This window comes from Eubalaena glacialis, chromosome X (assembly GCF_028564815.1).
Source record: "Eubalaena glacialis isolate mEubGla1 chromosome X, mEubGla1.1.hap2.+ XY, whole genome shotgun sequence".
Taxonomy (NCBI): Eukaryota; Metazoa; Chordata; class Mammalia; order Artiodactyla; family Balaenidae; genus Eubalaena; species Eubalaena glacialis.
This window is the reverse complement of record NC_083736.1, coordinates 7,101,589-7,124,356: the sequence shown is the minus strand read 5'-3', so window position 1 is coordinate 7,124,356 and position 22,768 is coordinate 7,101,589. Positions and strand designations below refer to the sequence as shown.

At 48.3% G+C, this 22,768-nt stretch overlaps 1 protein-coding gene and 1 non-coding gene across 4 annotated transcripts in view; one reads left to right on the top strand and one right to left on the bottom strand.

Moving 5' to 3' along the window:
- TBL1X (transducin beta like 1 X-linked) overlaps nucleotides 1-22,130 on the bottom strand; it is a 223,379-nt gene extending 201,249 nt beyond the window's left edge. For 2 of the 3 annotated variants that reach the window (XM_061179409.1, XM_061179408.1), the window contains exon 1: nucleotides 22,016-22,130. The gene's annotated coding sequence lies outside the window, so the exon portion shown is untranslated. The remainder of the gene's footprint in view (nucleotides 1-22,015) is intronic. The other variant, XM_061179410.1, reaches the window with a different exon arrangement.
- LOC133082771 (U6 spliceosomal RNA) lies at nucleotides 3,286-3,389 on the top strand. The gene has a single exon (XR_009699000.1). It is a non-coding gene; the product is annotated as a U6 spliceosomal RNA (small nuclear RNA).
- Nucleotides 22,131-22,768: the final 638 nt, after the last annotated feature.

Sequence of the window (22,768 nt, the reverse complement as noted above, 5' to 3'; positions counted from 1 at the left end):
TTTCCCCAAACCTGACTCTAGTTTCCTAACCACTAAGTTCCAAGGGATGGGTTCATTTTCATGTAAGTTGTATTTTAGACAAAAGGACAGCTGGAAAAATTACCAAGGTTGGTAGCATAACATGTGACATTGCTAGACTTGCATGCGGAAATGTGGCAGCTCAGGGCCTTTCTCATTTTTCAGTTCACATAATTTTAATTTAGTTCACGTACTTCTATTTTCATCTCCTCTTTTACTACGTGTGACTTTCTAGGTCATCTGCTTTGTCAGACACACCAGCTCGGTGTCCTCACAGCCAAGGAGGTGACAGGGAAGGCAACAAGTTGGGAAAGAAGAACTGACACCTCAAAGGCACAGAGAACAGATGGTAGTGGCCAGAGGTGGCGGGAGAGGGGATGTGGGTGAAGAGCATCAAAGGTGCAGACTTCCAGCCATAAAATAAGTTAAGTCCTGGGACTTCCCTGGTGGTCCAGCGGCTAGGACACCTCACTCCCAATGCAGGGGGCCCGAGTTCCATCCCTGGTCAGGGAACTAGATCCCACATGCCGCAACGAAAGATCCCGCATGTGCAACTAAGATCCAGTGCAGCCAAATAAATAAATAAATAAATAAATAAATAAGTAAATAAGTCCTGGGGATTCAACGTAACACATGACTATAGTTAACAATACTGGAGAGTATATCTGAACATTGCTAAGAGAATAAATCTTAAAAGTTCTCATCACAGGACTTCCCTGGTGGCGCAGTGGTTAAGAATCCGCCTGCCAATGCAGGGGACACGGATTCAAGCCCTGGTCCGGGAAGATCCCACGTGCATCCCACGGGCGGAGCAACTAAGCCCGTGCGCCACAACTACTGAGGCCGTCTGCCACAACTACTGAAGCCCACGTGCCTAGAGCCCATGCTCCGCAACGAGAGAAGCCACCGCAATGAGAAGACCGCGCACCGCAACGAAGAGCAGCCCCCGCTCACCACAACTAGAGAAAGCCCGCAGACAACAACGAAGAACCAATGCGGCCAAAAGTAAATAAATAAAGACTAAAAAAAAAAAAAGTTCTCATCACAAGGAAAAGAAATGAGTAACTATGTGTGATGATGGATGTTAACTAAACCTATAGTGGTGATCATATCACAATGTTTACATATATGAAATCATTATGTTACACACCTTAAGCTAATACGTTATATGTCAATTATATCTCAATTTTTAAAAAATGAAATGAAAATAAAAAAGGACAGTTGAAGGATGGAACTGTCTCTGTGGGTCCTGACCCTCCCCCCACTGCATCCCACAAGCCAGGAGATGTCTTTTCTCACACAGGGAATCAGAAAGAACAAAAGCCTTGCTCTCACAACTACTGTACTAAAGACACAATCAAGGAGAACCATTTCATTTAAACAGCACTCAACCGAAGGAGAAAAGAAAAAGAACGAAAGAGAGAAATAGAAAGTTCTGCACAACAAAGTTATTTCCGTAACTTGCTGGTCACCCCAAGAGGTGATACTTGGCTGATCTGACGATAGCGAATTCTAGGTGACACAGCATCCTCTAGAGCAAATGCTTCCCCAGCCAGCTTTTTAAGAGAAAATCTCTATTTGCTTGCTGTGCACGATGTGGGTGGGCATAGACAGGCTTTCGCTCACTCACTCACAGCACTGTCCTCTGCTTGTCCTGCCAGCAAGTCAAATACCCTGATTTTTTTTTTCATACCCTCAACATTTCAATCACCAAAATAAAACAACACTTGTGTGGGAGGAGGAAGGAGGCTGTCAGCCTCTCAATGACACGGCTCCCTCCTCTAATGAGGTCAAAACTTTCTTTTAGCCACATAGCAACTGACTGTCAACACGCTAACCATCAGCCCCTAAAGACTGGAAACAGAATTTACAGCAAGATATAAAAGGCTGGTCCATGGAAACGTGATAAACGACCCTTAACCACGCAGCACAACGTGCACTGCAAAGGACACCATGAGCAACTGACCCATAATTACCATGTGCTCGCTACGGTGCAGAGCAGAAAGGAAACCTAAGGCATGATCTCTGCTATCAAGTACTTGCAGTCTTGCTGGTACGGAAGAAGAAAATACATGCGTTAAGAGAAACAGTGGGCAAAAGGCCACCTGGAAAAAAAAGAATATTAAGCTCATAATGGAAATCTCCTCATAAAAAACAGATTTTTCAACACCAAATAAATGCTCCATTTATTAGGCTGTGCAATAACAAAAAAAAAAAATTAATAAAACTTAAAGAATTAAGACAGTACAAAGCCAATGAGAATAAGTCACAGAAATCACAGAGACCTAGCCAAGACCCTTGGGTTGCAACTTGCTTCCACACAGCCATCTGTGAGAGATTAAACAACTCCTTTTTCCTCGGGAGGGCTTTATGTCTTTATATGGAAAGGACTGCCAACTGCCCTTCCCAGTGGAGACAGTCCTGCGAGACGTGGTACTCAAACTTCAAAGTGCACGACAGTCACCTAGAAACTGCATCTGTGCAGGGCTCTTCAGCCTGGGCACGTGTGGAGCCAGGCCAGGTAATTCCTTGTGGGGGACTGTCCTGTGCACTCTTAGATGCTGCGCAGCATCCCTGGCCTCTACCCACTAGATGCCAGGAGCACCCTCTCCCCTAGTTACTACAACAGAATGTCTCCAGATGTTGCCAAATGTCCCTGGGGGGACATGATTGCCCCCCCCACCTCCCCCCACTACCACCTCCCCAGCTGAGAACCCCTGTTCTAAGATGGAACCAAGGAAGCTACATATTTCACAAGCACCTGCTGCTTCCAACATCCACCTACGGGGCTATTTTCCTGGATACAACTGGGTGCCTCAGTCTCGTCCACTGGGGTCATCTTCCTTCCCACACACCAACAGGGCAGAAAGTATCACAATCCCACTTCTTCCCTCTTGCCCCTTAACACACGTGCATTTTGCCCCCTTTGCTGTGTGACTCTGCTTGACCTCCCGACTAGAACAGCCCTCCCCAGCCCATGGATGTGGGATCTGGCCACGTCACTTGTTCTGGTCAACGAGCATTAGTGGGGGGAAGAGGCAGAGGTTTTAAATGTGACTGCGTGATGTAGCTTGGCTGCTTCTTATACCAGATAGGAGAGGCAGAAGTACATGCTCCAAGAGCCTACTAGCCTCAGAAGGAGGAAATTAGGAGCTCAGTCCTAAACCCAGCCCAGAGCCTGACCAGGCCTCCCTGATCCCACCCAGCTGAGCCCAGAAGAGCCACACCTCACCACCCACTGACCAGTAAACAAGAAATAAGTGCTTGGTGCTCTTTTCAGCAGCACTTATATTAAAACTGGAAAGATACAGAGATTAACATGGCTCCTGTACAAGGGTAACACAAAAATTCATGAAGCATTCCATATTTTTGATGGAAACTAAACTTTCGGTGGTGAGCATGCTCTAGTGTACAGAGATGTCAAAATACAGCATTGTACACATAAAACTTACATGTTATAAGCCAACGTTACCTCAGTTTTAAAAAATTCTGTAAAGAAATAAGTGCTTGTTTCTGTAAGCCTTTGTATGCGGGGGTGCTGTTTGTTACGCATCATCAGCAAAGCAGAAAGCTGACTAATACACTCCCCAAATATTTCTGAACCAAAATGCTGATTAACAAGTAGATATTATTATGACTTTTCTGTCCCTACCCCCACCTGTCTTCCTCCACTCTTTTATGGAGCCACAAACCCACCAATTCAGTCCCCATAAAGGCACACATGGTATCTTTCAAGTCCTGGAGGCCAAGCCCCACTCTTCTCACATCATGGTGGTCTTTCCCACAGCTGACTCAGCCTCTGAGACACTAACTCCAGGGAATAGTTCTGTCAGAGTCCCCGAGAGACCCTCAAACTGACAGTGGCAGGGCCACCCACCAAGTATGGAGTTCTTGGGAAGAAGAGAGGGTCTAGACATACAAATGTGTTCGATTGGCACCAAAAATCCCGGGTCCTTCCAAGAAAGAAAACAACCCGGTGTCCTCAGAGGTAAATCAAGACTCAGCCAGTGGCTGCACCTCAGTGAAAGGCAGGCATGCCAACCAAACAGCTCCATGACTTCTGAATCACTCAGGAGACAAACAGCAAATATTAAAGAAATATACAAACCTTGCAGGGTTCAGAGGAACAAATTAAGAGACAGAAACAAAGGAAATAAGTCTCCTTGAAGACTGTCAATGGAGCCAGAGAATAATGGCTCCCAGAAAGTCCCATGCCCTAATCCCTGGGCCCTGTGACAATGTTACCGTGCACGGCAAAAAGGACTCTGCAGATGTGATGAAGTTAAGGATCTTGAGGTGGGGAGATTATCTTGGATATGGGGGCGCCCAATGTAATCACGTGAGCCCTAAAAAGTGGGCAATCTCTCCAGGCTGTGGTCAGAGAGAGATGTGACCAAAGAGGAATGATCAGAGAGATGCTGCACTGCTGGCTTTGAAGATGGAAGAAGGGGCCATGAGCCAGGGAATGCAGGAGGCCTCTAGAAGCAGGAAGAGGCAAGGAGTGGCTTCTCCCGAAAGCCTCTGGAAAAGAAGGCGGCCCCACTGACACAGTGAGACCCATCTCAGACTTGTAACCTCTGGAACTATAAGATAATAAAGTGGAGTTGTTCAAGTCAGGAAGTTTGGGGTCATCTGTCTCAAGAGTGACAGGAAACTAACACAGTCAGTTATAAGATCAACGGAGAAAACACACATGACCTTCAGCCTTACCAATAAGCTCTTTGTTCGAGGCACAGACACCCCAGAAAGTCGTGCCTATGGATAGCTGGAGAAAAATCAGCCTCCATATTCTCCCACCTGACCCTGGAATGGTAATTTATGGCTCTACACAGGCAGAAGGTTTATAAATTCAGAAAAGTAAACAACTCTACGACTCTGTTTCAGTCTAAGCCGGCATCGTGGCTTCAGGGAGGCCCCAGAAAGCAGCCAAAGTCTAGCTGGTTGGAACCCCATGACCCCAGAGCAAATTCACACCACCCCCTTGGGAACTACAGGCTTCCTATGTCTCACATCAAGAAAGGACACTCTAAAATCCCATCCAGGGACTTCCTTGGTGGTGCAGTGGTTAAGAATCCGCCTGCCAATGCAGGGGAGACGGGTTCGAGCCCTGGCCCGGGAAGATCCCACGTGCCGCGGAGCAGCTAAGCCTGTGCGTCACAACTACTGAGCCTGCGCTCTAGAGCCCACAAGCCACAACTACTGAGCCCACGCGCCACCACTACTGAAGCCCACATGCCCTGGAGGCCGCGTGCCACAACTATTGAGCCTGCGTGCTGCAACTACTGAAGCCCGTGGGCCTAGAACCCATGCTCCACAACAAGAGAAGCCACCGCAATGAGAAGCCCGCGCACCGCAACGAAGAGTAGCCCCCGCTCGCCACAACTAGAGGAAGCCTGCACATAGCAACACAGACCCAACGTGGGCAAAAATAAATTTTAAAAATAAAATAAAATAAAACCCCATCCAAAAAGGCAGCACAGAAGAGGGGTCAGCAGGTACAGCTTTAATTGACCAAAACTGTTTTCTATGTTGATCTTTAGGGGAAGAGATGGAACAACTAAAGAGAAGGAGAAAGCAGATACAGTTTATGCCCAACTGGAAGCTGAACTGGAAATGGTTTTATAAACATTGCTCCATCTATGAACCGTTTTCCATTTCAACGTAATCTGAAAGGAGCAGCCCGTGCCCCGGGTTTACCCAGCCCGTAACATTCTTCCACCTGATTCCCCACCCCCGGCCCCAAGCCCTCCTTGATTACCCAGAGATTCCACAAAATGTTTACCAAGAAACTGGAATAACACACACTGCAACATGGACAAACCTCAAAGACCTGATGCTAAGGGGAAAAAGCTAGACAGCAAAGGGTACATATTGTATGATTGCATTTATCGAACATGTCCAGAATAGGCAAATCCACGGGGACAGAAAGCAGATCAGTGGTTGCCAGGGGCTGGGTGGAGAGGCGATTTGGGAAGTGATGGCTTAATGGGTAAGGGGTTTCTTTCAGGGTGATAAAAATGGTATAGAATTAGACAGTGGCGATGACTGCACAACTCTGTAAAAATACCAGGGAAGTACTGAGTTATACACTTTGAATGAGTGAGTTGCATGGTATGTAAGTTATATCTCAATAAAGCTGTCATATTAAAAAATAGAAGAAGAAGAGAGAGGAAGAGGAAGAAGAAACAACCACTAGGATATTAGCCAATGATTACAAGTCACTGCAAACTTTAAAAAATTTAACCATCCCAAGGAGGTTAGTTTACTTAACAAGCCTGGAATCCTGCGCACCAACCCACTCCACAGTAAAGATTCTGAAACGCCTGAGCAGAGGTCAGTAGCAAACTGTGACCAGAGGTGGTTTATGGAACGGGCTCAGGAGCAAAGTGGGACAACTGGGGTTCACGATGAAATGCAGGAAGATGATTTTGCAAAAGTAACCGTTCTCAGTAAGTTAAAGCAACTCTCTACAATGAAAGTATTATCTCTCTCCAAAATAAAAAAATAGCTGTAACAAAAACATTGGCTACGGCAGCAAACGTCTACTGATAACTTCTGGCTGCTCCAAGTTAGCCGATTCAGATTAGACTCCTGAAAAGCAAACTGAAAGTAAAATACGTTTATTGGTTTGGGACTGGCTGTTTTAGATGGGAGGGGATGGGATGGAGAAAGGATGGATATTGTTCCCCTGTGAGAGCAAAGGCGGGTGAGCAGCCTTAAGATTCCAGTGGACACAGCAGCATGCAGAGCCCCTGGCGCAGGGCCTGGGTCCAATGCCGCCCCACCTGGGCTTGGACCATTTCCCCAGAAGGTGACCCCAGCAACCGCAGACAGGGCACAAGTTAGATCCCACAAGAGTCGGCGGGGGTATCACGGCTGGCGTTTGGCGTTCATCAGCACGCCGACCCACACATCCCGAGTTATTCTTGGTATTAGCCCCTTGACATAATAAGGAAGCCAAGAGGAAAGACTGACACATTCAAGCATACAAAAATGCGAAGCTTGGTGATTGAGACCATAAGCAATGTTAGAAGACAAGGAACCGTCTAGGAGAGAAATATTTGGAACACCTAACGATCAGAGTCTACAGAGACTTCCTCTAAGGCACGTGTGGGCCTCAGACCAGAAGCGTCAGCATCAGCGGGGAACTTGCTGGACATGCAGAGTCTCGGGCCCCACCCAGATTTACTGACTCAGAAATTCTGGGGATGGGGCCTGGCAACCTGCGTTTTCACAAGCCCTCCACAGGGTGCTGGTACACGATGAAGTTTGAGAACCACTGGTAAGGTCACAAAAATACTTAGAGCAACACTATTCATAGTAACCCCCAAAATGGAAACAACCCAGATGTCCAACAACGGGTGAATGGATCAATGGCGGTGCGTCCATACCTGATGGAATCCTACCCAGTTACAAAAAGGGATGAATTAGTGGCACAGGCCACAACATGGATAAAGCCGAAAATCTCCATGCTGAGTGAAAGAAGCCAGGCAAAATAATGAGTACATATTGTGTGATTTCACTGATATAAAATTCTAGGATCTGCAAACTAACCTATCTAGTAATAGAAAGCCATCAATGGTTGCCCGGAGGCGGAGGGAAGCAGAGAGAGATTACAGAAAGGCACAGGGAAATTTGGAAGCCACGAAAATACGTGTTATCTTGATATGCACGTGTCCAAGGAGAAGCCAGCACCACGATCAAGACAGCAAACATAGGAGAAAAGTGATGAACGTGCACACCTTACATACGCCTGGTTTACTGTACTTCAATTACACCTTAACAAAGTGGTAAAAAAAGCAAGCAAGCAGGCAGATGGAGCAAAACCCGTGTAATGTGACCCCGTATAGATGAAAACGCAGGACCACACAGCTGTACGTGGACAGCTGAACGTGCGAGAAACAGAATCTCCCACATCGCACTGTGGACTGTTAATAGCGGTTGTTCTGCCAGAGGAGCTGGAAGCTACAACCCCACAGTGCGGGAACTCAGGGAAACCAGCATGTTCTTAGGTGTCACCTTAGAAACAGGAACGAGCTCAGAACAGGAAGAAGAAACAAAAACCAGAATCTGTTCAGAGGAAAAGCCCTGCATTTTGGAAGCCCCCAAAGCAAGGCCGGCTGCAGGGGTGCAGGCAGGGAGAGGCCCCCAGGGTAGAAACACGCGCCGCGGGGCTGCGGGGCAGCTCCTGCTGGGAGATGCAGGACAGAGAAGGGGACGCACGCAGGTAAGCGGGCTGGGGCCCAGGCAGGGGGCCCTGAACTTCTCAGGGGGCTCAAAGGTTGACCAGACGAAGAAAACAAGGGGTGGAGGCCTGGCTATTATGACACCCTGCGCACTCCGGGAAGCAACTGAAAACCCTATAGAAACCAAGAGAAACCAACACCCCGGAGGGCCGAGGGCCGTAAGCAGATGCACTGAAAGGCTGGGCTCACAGCAGCCACTCCCTTCCAGCATAGTCATCATGTGTAGTCTCTACTCAGGCTGAGGATCTTTCGTCCTCCTTTCTCAGTTCTTGGGGAAGAGATAATAAGGATGAAGTGTGATTTCCAGATCAAAGCCAAGGGGTGGCCCCAGACGTCTCGTGTAATTTCGCTGTTTATTTGTAAATGAATACTTCTAAAGGAATTTCTTTTCCCTCTAAAGTTAGCTCCCAAAACCTTGCTTGTCCTTTGCTTTAGAAAAAGATCCATATTTCCCTGGAATGCATGAGGACGGAAAGATTTCTGAACTTCTTTTGTAAGTCTGATGGGGGTTTCAGTCCTTCAACTTTACTAAGCCTTTAACCACGAGATTCAAGCTTCTAAGGCAGGGTACTTGACCTCGGCACTAAGGACCTCTTGGGCTGAGTAATTCTTTGTGGGCCTCGGGGCCTCATCCCCTGCATTACAGGATGCCGGGCAGCACCCCTGACCTCTATCCACTAGATGCCAGTGACACCCCTTCCCCATTGGTAACAACCAGAAAGGCCCCCAGGCATCATCCAGTGTCCCTTGGGAGCAAAACTGCCCTTGGTGGAGGACCACTGAGCTAAGGTATTTCCCGACCAAGATGGAACTTCCGTCAAAGTCTAACATCCAATGCCATGAAAGAAACAGGACGGGATTTCAAGGAGGCAGCAGGGGCATGGAGGGTTGACTGCCCTATGGCTGTGTCCTGGGTTCTCCAGGAACTGAGCCCATCACTGCAAACGCAGTTCCTTTTCCAGACTCCTCACCTGTCCAATGCAGCCCTTTATGCACGATTCTTCATGATTAACACGACCCTAAATATATGATGCATTCCTCTAGATTCACAGTTTGCTGACTACAAGTAAACGTTTCTCTCTTTTTTTTGGCCGTGCGTGCCGCAAGGGCATGCGGGATCTTAGTTCACCGACCAGGGATCAAACCTGTGCCCCCTGCAGTGGAAGCGCAGAGTCTTAACTACTGAACTGCCAGGGAAGTCCCTAAACGTAAATGTTTTTGTCTTTTTACAGAGCTACTTACTTCCCGCATGGCTCCACCTTGAAAGCTTGCAACCAACCCATCACTATCCTGATTTTACAGGGAGGAAACCAAGGCTCCTCGTCCCGTCCTGCACTCTCCCCACGTATCCCTCTCCTGGAGAGGGGGCGGGGAAGGTTCACTAAATCACCTCTCACCGTGGGGTTCTGAGCAAAGGGAAATCTACAGAGACAGAAAGGAGATTAGTGGTTGCCTGGGGCTGGCAGGGGGAGCAGGAATGGATGACTTGACATTCCTGAAGACGTGAGTGATCTTATTGGGGAATGAAAATGTTTGAAACCTGGATGATGACCGATGACTGCATCACTCGGTAAACTGACTAAAAATCACTGAAACTGTACACTTGAAACGGGTGCTTTTTATGGTATGTAATTTATACCTCAGTAACACTGTTCCTGAAAATCAACTAGACCTTAAATGGGATTTAGAGATCTTCGTGAAATTAATCACCGCAAGTGGCCATCTACAGCCTTCCCAAGGCAAAGCAAACATCTATGGCAAACCCAAATAAAACAAAGTATCACACAGCTTGCAAAAGGAATGACAGCCCAACCTGAATCTACAGTGTGTCCAACTCAATACTAGGAACTATAGAACAACCAAACTGCCCAATGGCAGCAGTGTGAAGAGAGAGAAATTCTACTCTGATGAACATCTGGGCCATCAGAAACCCATACAGAAAAATACATTTCTTGTCCAAATACAGAACATTCAATGGAAAAGCAAACACGACAGGTAATTCAAGAAGGTTGAACATACTCTTAGACAGCAAACTATGAACCAAACCCAAACTTCCCTTAAAGCAAAAGCCACGCAGAAAAATGGGACCCCAGCTTACCCCTCTATTGTGCCAGGAGCTGAGAAAATTAAAATTCACAAAGGACAGCTTATTCTGTGCACCATTTCATGTTTAAATATGAACTGGGAAATAGTGAAAACATACAGTCTCTGGTTTTATTCAGTTAACTTTTCTGGAAACACAGGATGATCAAAAAATTACATAATGGAATTAAAAACTATTAACTATTGGGCGAACAGGAGCTGTACCTACTGAGAGAAAAAGGAACTATTTCCATGAGCTAATCTTATCCTATATTTAGTTTGAGTATACTCATGTAATTAACCAGGGGTGTATAATTTTGCTAACTTCAAATTTCCAGTTGTAAAGCCCCACATACAATTATCTGAACTACAATTGATTTTTATTTTTGTGGGAAAATGAAGATAGCTAATTTTAATAACCCAAGCTTCCCAAGAAGAAGTAACGGCCTTCCTTGACAGAAATTACGTGAATGGTAATTCACAACGCCACAAACTCATTTGTTTTTAGATCTTCCCTCAAAGGTTAGCATACCTGGAGATTTCATGTCCCGCTGAGTCAACCATTTGGTGCTACTCTTCCCCTGCTCTGTACACCTGTGCCTCTGTACATTCCTGCTCTGTACACCTGTGCCTCTGTACATTCCTGCTCTGTACACCTGTGCCTCTAATTCCCAGAGAGTGTACACAGATCTCTGCACTTCATGAGTACCTGAGGTATGCATTTAGGAAATAAAATCAAATTTTGTGCCCACTTCTGCGAACAGTCTCAGGATGGGGCTATTCTCTGATACATCTCTGAATATTATTTAGGGTAATTTGGCCGGCAAATAATCAAGTGAATAATTATTAGAAAATTATCAACAACAAAGACAGAAAAAGATTCCTGTCCAGAGCTGAAGCGATTGACCAGTGTCTAGCTGACCTGCTGGCAATAAGAAGTCAGGACTTGGACAAGGCTCAAGGAAACCGGCTAAAAGCAAAATACTTTGTGTAATTTCTCCCTCCTCTTAGATGGGCAGGCACGGGGCAGATAAAGGACATTCCCAAAGACTTTCATTAAAACTAAATTTGTTACAGGAGCTTAAATGTCCTGATCTCTGGAGAGCAGAGACAAAGGTGCACAATGTAGATGTCAAAAATTCTACTTCCTGGGAATTCCCTGGCTGTCCAGTGGTTGGAACTCCGTGCTTTCACTGCCGAGGGCCTGGAGGGCCTGGGTTCGATCCCTGGTGGGGGAACTAAGATCCCGCAGGCCACGTGGTGCAGACAAAAAAAAAAAAAATTCTACTTCCTGCTTCTCCTCTCTTCACAGTAGGTGCCTTCTAAATATTACTGTAAAGAGAAGCAATCTTTTTTTTTTTTAAGTAGGGGGATAAATATATCAGTTTACCAAAGGACAAATGAACGTCCACGTGGATCCTGACGAGCGTGAAATGACGTGTGGTCCTGGTGCCCCGACGGTACGGAGAACAAGACCATGGTTAGCTGCAGGCGTCTGCATGCACAGTGCAGGTCTCTGCTTCCCTTTACAAACAAAGCTACGCTGCAAACTCAGTATCCACAAAGGGAAAAACAGGCACAAACACCAAAACCGAAGCTAACGTATCAATCATTTCAAATTAAACAAACAAAAACGCTGCTGTGGAAACCTGGAACTACTTGCGGTCGACATTTAGTGTCATGAAAACCAAAGCTTCAGCCATTCTCAGCAAACGACCTCAGCCAAGACCTGAAGTTTGGAGGTGAGTCCTATGTCTCACCTCCACAGCCCACAATGTGGTCTGGGTTGTGAATATAACTTTTGTATTTATTTACTCTCTGTAACACCAGTAATACAGCATCAGCCAAAATGACAGTTTTCTCTTTTAAAAAGCCTCTAATGTGAAATGCAAAAAATAAAAAAATAAAAGATTTAATAACAACCATGATGGATGAAATATGTTTCTGGAAAAAAACAACAACAAATAAACAGCCAGACTGAAGGCACCCAGAGACTTTTATCACAACCCAGTTCCAGCGCTATCTCACATCTTTTAAAGTTTGAATCACATATTCGACAAAAAGCCTGGTTCTTGGGAGCCCTGAGGGCATCCGTCAATGAAAGCAGCTGATTTATAAACAGAATTAAGTGATTATGAAAACACTGCGGCGTCATGAAATGCTTAAAAAGCACAGCATTGTTCCAAAGTTTCCTCGTGCACCTGCAACTGGGATATTGTCATCTGGTTCTGAAACACAAATATTTTTTCAGCTTTAAAAACACGCACAATCCTGTAGATCCAAAACGTGCACAGTACCCTGTCAACGCTGTTCTTTCTTCCCCAAATCACATCATTAATAGCTGTGCCTCTGGAGGGATGTCCAATCTTTAAGCCGGCAGATCTCAGTCACAACACATGTGTGTGTATACACACACACACACACACACACACACATCGTGGCAGGTGAAGCCAGAGGGAAAAAGGGGAATACATCTGTGTCCCACTTTATTCAGGGACTTCAATATCAGCCCCTCATCACCTCTGGGGACCCCATCAGTGATCTCTAGATGCTTTTTCATTGCATATCCCTCTCAGTGAAAACCTTTTAAGCACTAACTCCAACTCATGTAACGTATTAACTAGAAATAACACTCAACGAACATTATATGCATTTTTCATAGACCACAGATAGGCATTTTGTAACTATTAAATAAAAATACATAAACAGAGAACTTAAGTTTCTTCCTGCACTCCAGTAAATCTCATTGTCACTGCCAGAGGATATGCAGTCCACTTGGGAGCCCACTTTGTGAATTAAAACCTGAGACAAGGCATTTCTGTCACCCTCTGCCCCAACTAAACATGGAGACTATTGGTTTCAACGAAATGTACTAGGAGGCCCATGAAATTTATCAGGCAAGTCTAATTTCCACAGGCCTCTCCCCTTGTTCTCATCTGGTCTACAACAATTTCTGTCATGCACTGGACACAGGAGATCATTACTTCTTATTTTCACCAACTTCTGAGCTGGGTGCCCCTCCAACGCTGTTCCTCCTGGCAAGGCTTTTTGAAGAATTACGCTACAGATCTCTGGAAATTGTTGAAACTGGCACAGAATCATCATGCATCTTAGAAATACAAACCTAATGTGATATTTTTTCATAATCAAATTAGGAGTTAAACCAAAGCGTGTCTCCCAAGACTGACCTGTGACCGTCAGGGACTGGCAACCGTTGTTCTTACGTTGATAACTGTGAATACTTGAGTCTTTACCAACACAGAGTTGGCATTCAAGTTTCAAGGGATTAAAATGCCTGATAAGATTCTGCTGGGAAAAGAACCTAAGGCAAAGACCCAAGTTTATTCTGTCTCCCAAATGAATCAAATGGTAGAGACATCAATTCTCTGCTCAGTTGCTTTTCTAAATACAGCCTAAAACTCGGCAACCACCTGGGACTTTATAGGTGCTGAGAATTATGTTTGCATACCAGTGCTACAGATGTCTGCATCATATGAACGGGGTAACATCCCTCCAACTCCACTTTCTCATTTCTCATCTTCAAACGCATGTCAAGATAACACGGGTACCTCGACGGGTAGAGCTGACCCGGCTAAGGCTAAAAATCACCCCAACGCACTAGAAACAAAAAGCATTGCTCAGTTACACAGAATTTTCTCCAGTTCCCAATCATGACTTACGTGGTCTTACCATATTAAAGTATTTGTTATTACTGATTTAAGAAATAAAATGGCATCACATACAGTAAGCTTCTTTTGCCCAAATTTCCATCTATCGGAAAGTTTAAACAAGCAGGAGTGTTTGCAAATTCGACACCGGATGTTCACACACACTCTAAAGCCCAATGACAACGGGCAAGTCTATAATAGTTATGAGTCAAGCTCTCCCAAGAAGCGGACAGTGTCCCTCTAGCCTTGCTCCAACATGGATGAGGTTGGGTGTCCAGGTTGCAGTAGACATGAGGAAAGTCTTCAACATCTTGGAGAGAGAGAAGGTGATCATCACGCCGGCGGGGGGGCGGGGAGAGTCCTCACCTCCTCCTGCCTCTGTATTCTCCCTGGGGGTTGGCGGTAAGTGTTCCAGAAAGGAAAGTGCTCCGGGCTGGCTATCTGGGGTCATATTCTGGGTTCCAGGCTCAAGGGAAGTAAGCAAAGAAAACTCTCATGTTTTCTTTTCAGTATTCCAGCTCCATCCACCACGATAGGAAAAAATGACAGGAATTCAAGGCAGAGACACTCTCTTCAAGAATAAACACTATGAATTTTGCCGTGAGCATTGTTTGTGCTTATTTTACAGGGTCTCCTGAGACTGGGAAACTACAACACACGTAGGAGTTATTCAGAGGCACCCCACAGCCCAAAGTGTCTTCTGAATTGCTGGGGGTTTTTTTTACAGTAAAACACGCAACTAAGCAATGTTAAGTTGAATATTATTTATTTCAATCATGGGTAAAACGACAGTTAAAGCATGGAACATAGTTTACCCAAACTGCTAGTTAATATAAAACCACCATAATCCTTAACCTACAAAAGTGTTAAAAAAAAAAAAAAAAAAGAGCCTACACAACATTTAACGTGGGCCTTTTCCACATTACAATCCGCAAACACAGGGTAGGAGAGGCCGCAAGATCAGCTCATCAAGCCTTTCACTCTACACGTGAGGACACACACAGGTTCAACAACTTCACACAAGCAGGCAGGCAACCCAAGGCAGGACACAAGTGACCAAAACGCCAGGCGAAGGATTCTCTAGAAAACATGATATTCCTTACTTGATCACAAATAGTGAAATTACGACCCAAGGTAAAATTCAGGTTAACAACCACATAGAAACACAGACGCAGGAATTTATTTCTACAACAAACTAATGCAAACACAACTGGATATTTTTAGTGTACTTTTTGGTCACGTTATCAACCCACTGGGAAAACCACACCTCTTAATGTGTGTCCTGTTTTTGAAACTAAAGACGTGAGTCTAACCTACTGATACATTTTACATAGTACTGCTCCAGAAACAGTCTCTGAAAGTGCATCCAAAAATGTCCCATCTCAACTGATTTGGCAGCAAGGATCAACTGGCATAGGAAATGTGCAAATCCTATAGGCAGCTCCAACTAGATACCTGATATTTTTTCACTATGATTTCTTACAAGTATTAAGAAGCTCTAAGTTCCTTGCTTTTGATATCCACAGTGCAAAATATCCACAGTGCAAAATCATTCTGACAAAAACACATGGGCCCAAGTGTGCTACAGTATAAAATTCAAGAGTCAAGGAAGGTGCTCGAAAAGTGGAGAGATTCACTGTTAGGCATTTCATCCTGAGTTAAAATGTGGTTACCAAGACCAGGAGAGCAGAGCTGATCGGCAGGTGCTCCGGGTTAGGGGCTGAGGGAGTGGGGAGTATGGAGAGAAAGCACCATGGACACCTTTGGGGCGACGGAATTCAGCTGTTTGGTATCCTGATGATGGTGGTGGTTACAGAAATTTAAGCATGCTGAAATTCATAATTTATCATATAGTAAATTTAGGAAATATAGAGAATACACATGTGTCTGTATATAGCACGTGTGTGTGTGTGTGTGCATATGCCAGCCCTGAAATTTAACTTAAGAAAAGCAAGCAAGCAATTGATGGAGACCACCGTAACTAAAAAAGATACATTATTATTGTCATTATTGGATATTTCCACACCAATTCCCAACTTCAGAGTAGAGGAAAACCTAAGGACACTGGGCTCCAAGCATAATAATAATCCTCCTTCTGTTAATACAAGCCTGAGAAACAGATTTTATTTTCTTTCTCGCTCAAGAAGAAAACTAAAGCTAGAGAAGGTAACATGTGCCCAGAGGCGGTCAGTGCATGGTGAGCTGGCTGCAGACCAAGTTTCCCTCAGAGCCGCGTCCCCGACCCCACGACCACCAGGAGCCCACAGGGCCCCCAACCAGGCTGGGCTTGGCGTTCCTCGGGGGGGGGGGGGGTCACAGGCCACGGGGCCACGGGCTGGCTCAGGAGGACCAGACTCCAGGTGCCAGCAGTGCCCATCCGTGGGAGAGGGCCCCACTGCAGGTCCGCACCCAGCTGCCCCCAGCCGTTCACAAATCAACTATTCACAGGAGAGGACAGGGCCTGAAACAGCATCCAGAGTCCTGCAGGCGGCAAACACCTCCCACACTGATGTGTCCCCGCCCTCCCAAGCACGGCGGTGGAGGTTACCCCAAGTCCAGGTTAACCGACATCTCGCTGGGCACAGAAAGGGTCCGAAAACAGTAGACAGGTACCGGGTGTTCCCCTGATAAATACCCAAGTCCCAAGAAGCCGACCAAAAGTGAGACCCGGTAAATCTGCAATGACATCAGCAAAACCAGCAGGAAGGAGCCACGCAGGAGCGCTGGCATCGGGGGCTCTAAAATACTCGAGTTGAGACAGAGCTCAGGCGACTCGCAGCCGCCCCCCGCCCCCAACCCCTCCTGGCCTTGCGCCGCTCCCGCCATCCGCTTCCCACCTCCTCCTCCTTTCCCTTCTCATTTACTTCCTAATGTATCCCAAAATGGCCTACGGGAGCCGTGAGAACCACAGCGCCGGATACCTATCTTGACATCCACCTGCCCGTGGACCTTGCTCAAGACAGGACTGCACGGTTGACAGCAGAACTCAGGGCTGGTGTCTCCACCCTGGCATCACGGGCATTAAGCGCCGGGTCGCTCTCTGGGGTGGGTCCGTCCCGTGCACTGTGGGATGTTACGCAGCATCCACGGACCCCCCCCCGCCCCCCCGGATGCCAGGAGCATCACCGTCCCCCTCCCCCAACTTGTGACAACCACACGTCTCCAGACATTGCCAAAAGCTGCTTGACGGTAGGGGACAAAACTGCCCTGAGAACCATGGGCTGACCACAAGCTTCTAGAGTCCAACGCTGAAAACACGGTTCCAGTAAACCACCATCTCCGCTACCTTCGTCTCTACGACTTCCCTTTCTCTTGAACCTGCGAGTCACGCTCCATCTCCACCTCTTCCTTCCCAACTACCAAGAACAAACCAAAGCCATGGAAATGGTACCCAACTTCCTCCATCAGAAGAAAATACTCTCTTCTCTGTTTCCAAGTTTAAATTTGCTCCAATTTAACTTTTCAGTGGCTTCCAGTTCACATCTGCAATCTTCAATCAGGCAGCGGATTCTCAATAAATATTTGATGACGGCGATAATGCACAGAAGGGCTTTGCAGGACGCGGCCACCTCCATGGCCAAGTTCCCAGGGAGCACATTCCTTAATGACTGAGTTTTTTCCCTGAGGTTTTAAACTCATTTTCTCAGAGCAGGCTCTCTTTTCCTCTACAAACATGTTGACTGTTTGTCCCTTCCCACATCCAGCGTTTATTTTGGTTGCTGGGTCTCCCTCTGGTCACGTGGCCAGGGCCATCCAGTTGGTCGAGCCCCATGCAAAGGATGGACAGGAGGGAAGGCCAAGGAGGGCAAGACCCGAGGGAGAAACTCACATCCAGTCTCCACTCAAGAGGCCAGTTACTTCCTTCACGCTAAAAATAGGTATGGAAAAAAAAAAAAGTTTATCTTTCCAACTTAAAAAAAAAAAAAAAGTTTACAAAATGACTTTAGTCTTGCTTCCTGATTGAAACTATTTTTTAAATGTCTTGGGTGGTGAAAGATTAACAACTTATTAGAAGTCACGTACTATTCTTTTTTAAGGGAGAAAAAGGAGGCAAATGCAAGGTAGCCGGGGACACCACACCTGGGACAGTCTTGCCTCACAGGGCAGAGTGATCGTGCTTGTCCTCTGGCCCAGGTCAGGCCTCGCAATACCCAAGACCCAGACACCTGGCGGAAAGCTCAAAGAGGGGGCAGCCTCAGGGTTGGGGTGTGGGGTCCTCCCTCCCAATAGGTAACTGATGAACGGTCTGAATTCCTGACACTCAGGACCTACATGAGATGGCTCTTGTGGGTCTGGCTTCCCTCTGCAGGAACCCATTGCCCACCTCTGGAAGAGAATCATGGATATCCCAGGTGTCTCAAAAGCTTGACAGGTCACAGCAGTCCTGAGAGAAAGCAAGAGTGAGGACAAATGGCAGAGGGGAATCTGGGAAGTCACCTCTCTCACAGATGCAAAACTGGGTTTTTCCCCCCAACCACAAATAAAATTTCTAATACGTTGCTATAAAAAAATGCAAAAGACTATGCAAAGAACACACCAACTAAGTAATAAAAATAACATCCTGACTCAGGGACCAGTATACAGGAAACGGCCAACACTCAGCCACTTTTTAAAAATACTTTGACTATTGTTAAGCCTCAGTTTGTTGGAAGGATTCCTGATCAGCCTTTTAATAAGAGAAGATTTTACCCTCAAGAAATTAAACCTTAAAACTTAAGACATAAACTTGGAGGGACGGGTAGGTAGCCCATGGCGAACAACGCTTTAAACATATCAGATAAGGCCTCTAAATCACCTAAGGCCTCTAAATCACCTACGAGGGGCTTCACTGACGGTGACACCTTGGGCTCCCCACCATCCCAAGAGATGTTCGCCACGACACACTCAAAGGCAGGCAACATGGGGACTGGCTATGCCATTTTTCAGATGGGGAAACTGAGGCACAAAGACACTAAATGCCGTGTCCAAGGTTAAATACTCAGTGAGAGACTCCAGCTTGGAGTTCTGGTTTTCTAATTCAAAAGTGATCCAAACCACCTCAATCTAAAAAACCACAGCTGTCAACCTCACTGAAATCACTTTCCTAGGTCACCTGCTAGCTGAAATGGGCCTGCCTTTTTTTTTTTAAAGTCTACCAGTAAATTATTTCAAACTCTTACAGCCTCTCCCCTCCTCCCACAAAAAGTAGACTAACTCTCTTTACTGCCTTCTTTATTAATCCTTACTTGCAGTAACTATAGAGAATCGCCCTCCAATAGAACGTTCTGCAAGTTCTGTGCTGTCCCAATATGGCGGCCACTAGCTACACACATCTATTGGGTATGTGAATTACGGGTTGAGCACTGAAAGAACAGAATTGTTTATTTTAGTAACAACAGAATTGTTACTGAATTTTAGTTAATTTGAATCTAAATATGCACATGTTGGCTAGTGGCTGCCACACCGGATAATTAAGCTATAGATGAAAACAATCTTTCCACTGTGGTGGACATTTCATGATTTCTGTTGAGATTCATCTAGGTGTATAAACAGATTTCAATGTAGGTTCTTCTGTGTGGGAGAGGGAGAGAAAGAGAGAGAGAGAGAAAGAGAGAAATTGTGTGTGTGTGTGTGTGTGTGTGTGTGTAATTTAACGAGCTTGTCTCCAAGTGGGAAGATTCACACTATGTATACACAGGAAGGTAAAATAACACCAAGCTTAAGAGCTGGGCTTTCAGAATCAAACAATCCTCCCTCCACCATATATTAGCAAGTCAGTGTCCTCTGAAGCAGAATGGAAATAATTGCTGCACACAGGGCATTAAGTGCCTGTAAAATCCTCACTGCATGGCATTAGAGTAACATTAGGAAAATTATTCTACCTGCACAATACCGTAACAACTATAACTTACAGGCAGCATTGTAGTTTTCAAAAAAATTACACGTACATTCCCTCTTTCTGTCCTTGCACTACCCAATGAGTACCACGATTTCAGTTCCCGTTTTTATTTTTACACATACAGAAAACGACACTCAGAAAAGTTACAGGACTTGAAGGTCAACGGTAGAGCACAACAACAGGGTGGGCCCTTTCACTAGTTCAGGCCAAACGGGGACAAAGGCTGCTTTTCTAGCAAAGCGTTAAGTGTCCTGATAGAGTTGGACTCAGGCTCTATTCCCCTTTCTGCTGGCTAGCGCTGAAACCCTCCTAACAGCCCACCCAGGTAGACTCATGATGCCATCACACAGATGAGAAAACTGAGACTCCCATGGTTAAAGGTGAGATTCGAGACCAACTAGGACACCACACACTTCATTTAAACACCCAAACTTTCAGGAGGAGTGAGCTTTGGGAGATTTAAGGGTCAAGGTGTGAAATTTAAATGGGGGGGTGTTGACAATTCCTGGAGTGACTTAAGCCCTGGACAGAAGCACAAGAAGAGCCAACCTCAGAAGATCCAATGACACACACCCTGCTGTGCACAACATCAAATCAACACCTGAAGTCTCCATTTTCGTCCCACAGGTGTGTGTTCCCTTCAGGTCTAGAATATCCTTAAGGGGCTGTATCTTAATAAGTGGGTCAAGTGATGCACTTCAACTTTCATCCCTGGATTCATCATCCAGCTGGGGGTTTTCCACGAAAATCTGCCGTACGTTTGAGATATTAACATCCCTTAACATAAAAGAGTCATCTTCACGTCTCAACTGTTCCATACTCAACATTCGCGCCCCCCTCCCACCCATCGCGTCTTTCCTAGGAATGACTAGTTGTAAACTTTTCATAAAATCGTCCTGGGCAATTTCCTACACCGAGGCCACCGTTCAGGACTGAAGAGTGGCGCTCCCCTCCCCCTCCCAGGCTGGAGTCCTGCCCCTCCCCTTTCAGGTTAATCCAGGGACCCAGGCGGCGCGCCTGGAGAGAAAAACATCCAGCAGTCAGGTCAAACCACATGTGACAAAGCAAAGCAAAAACCGTGGCACAAGGAATAGGGCATGGGTTTCTGTTTCTTTTGGAGTTCTGCTCTACAACATCAGCGACAGAAAAGAAAGAAAGAAAAAAAAAAAAATCCCACCTCCGACTCTTAACTTTGTGGAATTTCCAAAGCGAGGGGCTCGGAGAAGGCGAGGCCGTGCTAAGAACGAGCCCCGGCGCGGGCCTCACCGCGCACGGACAGCGCACGTGAAGGGCAGGCCCTAACCCAGCGCCCGCGGGCCTCTGGCAGCCCCCAACTGTCACAGACCCGGCGACCTCCGGTGACCCCCGAAGGCGCGCCCCACCCCGTTCCGAACACCGGCCCCCGTGGGCAAGGTGCCCCTGGGGAGCAGCGCCCGGGACGCGAATCTGGGGGCACCCCTCCCCCCAGCCCGGGAGCAACAGGTCTGCAGCCTCCCCAGGCCGCGCTCCGCAGACCCGGCCAGACCAGGGACGCCCCACGTCCGCCGAAGTCGCCCCCAGCCCGCACTCCTCGCCCGGGCTGGGGAGCTCCCGACTTCCTTGACAGTTTCTGCACCTCAGAAACTGAGGCGCCCAGGGCCCGCGCCGCCGCGCTGCCAGCCGGCCCGGGGCTGGCCGGCCCGCGCCCGGGGATGAATGGGGCTCCCCTCCCCCCACGGGGTTCCCGCGGCGGCGCAGGTCCGTCCAGCCAACCCCGGGTTGGGCAGACAAAGGGACACCGGGGTACAAATCAAGCGCTTCCCCAAACTTGCCGGCCACCTCCCCCTCCCCGAAACAAAGAAGCCCCCCAGCCTCCGCCCGCCCCCAACGCGCCGGCACTTTGGGGAGCAGCCAAAACGGGGTATTGTGCAGCCTGCAAGGAGCGCGCCGCACCCCAGCCCAAGCCCGGGAGACACTTGGGGACCTGCCCCTCCAGAGCCCCGGAGGCGGGCGGAGCGTGCGGGCGCCCCGGGCCGCCGGCCTGACCCCGGAGGCAGGGAACCGCCGGCCCCCACGCGGGACAAGTTGGCGCCCCCCCCGCCCCACCCCGCGCCCGGCCGGCCGGCCGAGCCCCGCGCACTCACCTCGCCGCGAGCAGCGCAACTTGCGGCGGCGCCGCCGCCCCGAACCTCCCTCTGGCCGGCCGTCGCCGAGCCCGGGCCGTGCCGCGGCCGAGGAGGGCCCGGCGCCCGGAGCAGCCGCGCGCCGCCCCCGGGCCGCCCCCGCCCCGCCGCAGCCGAGTCCCCGAGAGGCGCGGGCGCTGGAAAGTTTCGGATGCCGAATGGCGGCCGAGGGCGCTGCGGCTGCGGCGGCGGCGGCGGCGGCGGCGGCAGCGGCGGGGCGGGGGCGCTGGCGGCACCTCGCTCCCGAGCGCAGAGAGTGCGGGGGGGTGGGGAGTGGGGGGGGGGGGCTGGGGCGGGAGCGGTGGCGGCGGCAGAGGGCGGGACGGCGGGAGGGACCGGCACGGGCAGTGACCTCCGGGGGGAGCGGCCGCCAGCGCGCCGACCCCGGCCGGGAGGACTGCCAGGGAGGCCACCTCCGCCGCCGGGCCGGCCCCTCCCCCCACGGCCCCCAGCCCGCACCCTCCCCCACCGCCGGGGAACAGGAGCCCGGGTCCCCCCCCGACACCCCCCACACACGCCCCGGGGGGAGGGGCGCGTCCCAAGCCGGTCCCTCCCCCACGGAGGGTGAGGCCACCAGGCCTGCCCTCCCCCACAGCCAAGAGGGGGAGAGTCCGCCCCCAACACAGCCCCTCCCCCAGGGCTCCAGGGAAGACTCGCGTCCCGGGCCGCCCCGTCCCCACGGCGGGGGAACCTGCGACCCTCCCCCGTCCCTCA